Below are 6,435 nucleotides of genomic sequence, written 5' to 3' on the forward strand. Positions count from 1 at the left end.
TATGCTTCGAATGCTTTTTTACAGGTTTGATTCTTTTGAAACGTAGATTCATCCTTCTGTTGCTGATGGTTTTGGGTGGATATTAGGTGTGCTGCTTATAATTGTGTTTGGTTATCTAAATATTTTTGGTACTTTTAACTTTTTGATATGTTACTAATTACCCTACCAGTCTGAGAGCTGGAGACAGTCCCCTTAATAGAAATTCTGTGTCTGTTTCCAAAGTTGCCCAAGTTGGATTTAAATTCATACAGTTGCCATAGCTGATATCCAATCAGTTGATAATCCAAAAGCAATACAAAAATACTAACTTGATGTTACAAGTTGCCAAATTGCAGCTACTAATTCAGCAACTGCCAGCACATTATTTTTAATTCATAAGAGAAGCTTATTAGTATCTCAATGCATACATTTTAAGCTAAAGATAACTAGAAAAATGCTCATTGTGATATGTATGGGTGCTCTGTTTTGATGATGGACTGCTTCTATTCGTGAACTTGTAGAGTTTTAGGTTCTAGACATTTCAGACTTGTGAAAGATCACCAGCATTTGTTGGCTATTAGTAATCTATCAACATACATTATAGAACCACCAAGTACAAGTTTCTTCAAAAACTAAGTGTACAATCCTTGCCAAGATGTATGCTATTTGTATAGGAGCCAATGCCCATTTGCCTTCCTAAGCATGGCTTAGTTTATCTGGATACTTTACTTTTTTTGCCTCACTGCCAATGCAGTTTGTCATAATGCACAGATTAACAGGTATGTAATCTAGCGAGTTTTGAGAAGATTTGTAGCTCAGGTTGAGGTTTTGGATGTGAGTTTGCTCGCTGAGCTGGAAGGTTCGTTTTCAGACGTTTCGTCACCATTCTAGGTAACATCATCAGTAAACCTCCGGTGAAGCGCTGGTGTTATGTCCCGCTTTCTATTTGTCTGGTTAGGGTTCCTTGGGTTGGTGATGTCATTTCCTGCGTTGGTGATGTCATTTCCTGTTCTTTTTCTCAGGGGATGGTAGATTGATTTGGAGCCAATGTGTTTGTTGATGGAGTTCCGGTTGGAATGCCATGCTTCTAGGAATTCTCGTGCTTGTCTCTGTTTGGCTTGTCCTAAGATGGATGTGTTGTCCCAATCAAAGTGGTGTCCTTCCTTATCTGTATGTAAGGATACGAGTGATAGTGGGTCATGTCTTTTTGTAGCTAGTGGATGTTCATGTATCCTGGTGGCTAGCTTTCTGCCAGTTTGTCCAATGTAGTGTTTGTCACAGTTCTTGCAAGGTATTTTGTAGATGACGTTTGTTTTATTTGTTGTCTGTATGGGGTCTTTTAAGTTCATTAGCTGCTGTTTTAGTGTGTTGGTGGGTTTGTGGGCTACCCTGATGCCAAGGGGTCCCAGTAGTCTGGCAGTCATTTTGGAAATGTCTTTGATGTAGGGGAGAGTGGTTATGGTTTCTGAGCCTGTTTTGTCTGTTTGTTTGGGTTTGTTGCTGAGAAATCGGCGGACTGTGTTCATAGGGTACCCATTCTTTTTGAATACACTGAATAGGTGATTTTCTTCTGCTCTTTGTAGTTCCTTTGTGCTGCAGTGTGTGGTGGCTCGTTGGAATAATGTTCTAATGCAGCTTCGTTTGTGGGTGTTGGGATGGTTGCTCCTGTAGTTCAGTATTTGGTCTGTCTGTGTTGTTTTCCTGTAGTCGCTGGTTTGAAGTTCCCCATTGACTATTCGCTCGACTGTGACATCTAGGAATGGCCGTTTGTTGTTGTTTTCCTCCTCTTTTGTGAATGTTATGCCAGTAAAGGGTATTATTGATGGTCTTGAAGGTTTCCTCTGATTTGTTTTGTTTAGTGATGACAAAGGTGTCATCCACGTAGCAGACCCAAAGTTTGGGTTGGGTGATTGGCAGAGCTGTTTGTTCGAGTCTCTGCATTACTGCCTCTGCTAAGAACCCTGATATCGGAGATCCCATGGGTGTTCCGTTGGTTTGTCTGTAGGTTTTGTTATTGAAAGTGAAGGCATTGATTTGGAGGCATTGATTTGGAGCCAATCTACCATCCCCTGAGAAAAAGAACAGGAAATGACATCACCAACACAGGAAATGACATCACCAACCCAAGGAAACCTAACCAGATAAATAGAAAGCAGGACATAACATCAGCGCTTCGTCGGAGGCTCACTGATGATGTTACCTAGAATGGTGAGGAAATGTCTGAAAACGAACCTTCCAGCTCAGCGAGCAAACTCACATCCAGGTATGTAATCGTATTGAATGGTGCATTTTTTTCATGTGTAATCTATTGGTTGAATTACAGTGAAGACCTGAAAAGTTATAGACACATTTTTCTTTTTTTTAATATTTCCAGGTTTAGTTAATTTAGAAAAGCTGCTTCTCTCACCACTTGGATTCTGACTTAATGAACCTCATTGTTTGACAATAAAATCATCGATGCATTGTTATAGTCATGTGGATAAGGATTTGCAACGTAATATGCACTCAATTTGTTAGATTTAGCTGTGCCAGTTTGAGGAAAGATCAGTTGAAGTCCAGCAGTTCTGCTGCAGGAATGAGGCTTATACTGCATTCAGGTCAGTTTCAGAATGGTGCTGGCAGCAACCTGTAAAGTTGTCCTACTTCTTAACAACAAAAAGTACTGCATGTTGGCTACTAAGTGATATTTGAAATATATTTGAAAGTTAGGATTTACACAAATGAAATACTGTGGATGTTGGAGATCTGAAATAAAAATTTAACATGCTGGAAAAACTTGGGCCTGGCTGAAAGAGGAACAGAGTTAAAATTTTAAATCCAGTATGTTCCTAAGTTCTGAAGAAAACAATGCAATGATTTTTATGCTGTCGAAAAGAAGGCAGGTGGAAGATAGGGGTGGGATTCAGTGGAACAGAAGAGAATATCAGGGATATTAATTCTTCTAATTTTATTGACAAATTGATATTGCTGTCATGAATGGTTGAGTGGAGTTTGAACTGATATCATGAAACAGTTAATAACTAGGAGCATCTTGAGTGAGAATCAGCAGTCAGTGAGAGCAGAGGAAACTATGAAGATAACACATTTGACAGTTGAATTGACAGTTCAGAACACTAGACTTCTAATATGTATTTTCAGGAATTGATGTAGCCTTTAAGATTGGATGAAAAACAAAGTAATGCACTGGGTTGAATTGTAGCCTCTAATCTTGAAGCCTGGACTTCAGTTCACTGAGGCTGAAGATCTGCTGGTCAGTGAAAGTCCAATGTAAGATTGGGTTGGTAATTTGACTGAATTTTTAGTAGGTACTTTCTATTGTGTGGATTTGCAGCACAAAATTGCCCCTACTGTAATATTATTTGGCACTCTTAGTCACTGGCTGATGTGAGAAATATAAAATGTTACATAAATATAGCTACTGCTTAGAAGTATCTTTGGGTGAAAATAAACATTTCAGACCCCGAGGGGTTCCTGTATTCTGAATCTAACTATATTGCACCTGACGTGGGAATGCTTAATATTGGCACTGAGTATCTAAATTCGTAATGTATTAAATAATTTGGCATCACACCTTCAGCTTGCTGAAGTATAAAACACACTAAGTTATGAAAAGGCTTTTTTTTTTACCTGAGGTTGAAATGCCCTTCAGTTTAATTGTGCAGCATATTCAACATTTCTTGATTTAAGAAATATGATGGTTCATTGTCTACTTAGCAGGCAAAGCCTTTCCAAAGGGATCTGTGCAACTACTATGTGTACAGGTGTTCAATTGTAATTTGAAATCTGTTAGGCATTAGTATTCAAACTTAGTTATTGTCTTAGCCCCACAGTATCAGTTCTGAGAACGTATTTTAAAATGTGTTGCGGATGCGTTTTTATTTGACTGTTGTCCTAATTTTGTTTTGTGGTGCAATATTTGTAGATGAAATTTTTTCAGTTCTGTTAATTTCTTTGTAAGATTGGTTTATAAAATAATTGTATTTGAGCATAAATCAAAATATTTAAATTACTTGTACCCTTTTCTTTTCAGAATGCCATTTATACCTTCTAAAACATTTTTCAGTCCTGGCCACCACACCAGGCTATCTACTGGTATTTCTGCTATAATGCGTGTTTTGTTAATGCACATTTGCTGTGAGACAATTGATGAATAATGGATACCGTTTGGATAACGTGACCTGTCTGCTGTACAGTATAGTGATTTTCTATACTACGAATTTCCAAAGCAACTTCCTATTGTGTGATATCACACAGGAACGTGTTCTGGGAGAAATAACTACAAGGTAAATGCAAAATGTAGGTATGGACAGCTAAATAACCTCATCACCAGCAGATCAACACAAAGATCAAAAAGCACCCAAATCTAATTGTTTTTGAACAAGTAGGCAACTAATGAGGGAGAAGCAATTCTGAATGTCTCCATCCTCAACAATTGTGAAATCACCTACGTGCTTCTTTTTAAAAAAAGGCTGAAGTGGTTGTAAAAATCTTCAATCAAATATGTTAACTGATTATCCTAATTTATTTCTGCTTGAGGTTCCTACCATCACAGATGGATGTCCAGCTGGTAGATTTTAATATGGATTAAAACATATTTTTTGGGGGCTGTATAAGAATTTAGAGATGAGAACGTGATCAGATAAATGATGGTCTTGGTCTTATTCTTGTGGAGCCAGCGTGAGCAGCTACAGGACCTCCTCTTGTTTCTTGCATTTCTTGTATCACATTAAGAAACTGCTAAATGCACTAAACACAGAAAAGGATGAAAGTTTTGGCAATGTTAGTACACTTGAATACCTGTGCACCTGCTCTAGGTGCTTCCCCAACCAGGCTATTGTTATGATATTGGTTTTTGAAAAGCACTATGAAATGTTGTTGGAGTATTCTTCCATTTCTTAAAAAAAAAATCAATCCTCTCGTTGTTGCATTTTCATCAGCCTCTTCCTGCACTCTGAGAACCTAATTACAGAGCAAAATCATCTGCAGAATCCTTGCACTCCCTGCCTAGTTCTCTTGAACTGCCGGATGATCACCCATTTCCTATATTTGTGTTTTGAGAATAAAGAATTAGCTGAATCCTACCTACAGAAATCAACGTTGCCCTAGCTTTCTTTATTTATATGAACAATGTCCAATTTGAGAGACATCAGCATCAATTTGCGAACTAAATGTTAGAGCCAGACATGGTTGCAGGATCTGAGTGATTCAAGAAAAGTAACAGTAGCTTATCTTGTTATCAAGGCCACACCTTCAAAATACCATGGCACCAGGAAACCCTTTAAAGTGAAATCAGTGAGACAGTCAAAGGGAAAAATCTTTCAAGTACCTTAGTGCAACTTCAAAACCATCCAGGACTAAAGGTAGTTCACATAATTGTGCACTCTCCAGTATTGCAACCATATGTATTATCTTCAGGATGCTCTTCACGGGCTACTTAACCAGCACTTATCTCCTCTTTGCCCTTCCCTATCTTATCTTTACTGAATAAAGCACTAAGATTCACAAACCATACACTTCTGTATCTTTATAGCTTCATTCTTCCTTCAGTGTTTGATTGATACTGTACTGGTTTGACTCCAATAAAAGAGCACCAAAAGCACAAGTATAATTTTAAGAGGAAGGCTCACCATCCTCTTGAGTAAATAAGAAATTTAGATTGTTCACATACAAAGAATGAAAAAAAAACTTCCAGCATGATTTGTGATGATTAATGAGTGTGAAATGTGTAATTAAACAGGGCTAGCCTTAAATTCTTCAGCATGATGCATTATCTTTCAACTCCATGTCTTTGGTCGATATAAAAGTTGTTTGAAATTTGTTTTGAGTTAAATACAAGATAGTGTTGAATATGTAATGGAATGTTCTCCACTTACCTGGGACTGCATTTCCACCACCTTTTAAGCTTGACTCCACCTGGGACGAAGCAACCTAACTTGATTGATACCACATCCGCAAACATTCACTCCGTCCACCACCAATGCAAAACAGCAGCAGTGTGTACCACCAATGAGATGCACTGCACAAATTCACCATGGCTCCTTTAGCAACACCTTCCAAATGATGAGTGCTATCCTCTAAACAGGGAAGGGCAGCGGATACCTCGGAACATGAACATCTGCAAGGTTTCCTCCAAGCCACTCACCAACCTGACTTGAACATATAATGCCATTCCTTCAGTGGTAATGCTCTAGAACTCTTTCCCTAATAGCACTATGGATGTACCTCCACCATAAGTACAGTTGTGGCAATTTACCACCATATTTGCAAAAACAGCTAAGAATGGGAAATAAATACTAGTATAGCTCGGAAAACCTATATCTCATGAATGAATTTAAAAAAAGGGCTGACAAAGAACACATCATGTTTTCTCCCTCCAGTTTCCCGTTTCTTAATTCTGCTCTTCCATCAATGAATACCATTAAGTTTACGTCACACCACTGTTCTTCCTGGGTAAGT

The sequence above is a fragment of the Stegostoma tigrinum genome, chromosome 17, assembly GCF_030684315.1.
Source record: "Stegostoma tigrinum isolate sSteTig4 chromosome 17, sSteTig4.hap1, whole genome shotgun sequence".
Lineage (NCBI taxonomy): Eukaryota > Metazoa > Chordata > Chondrichthyes > Orectolobiformes > Stegostomatidae > Stegostoma > Stegostoma tigrinum.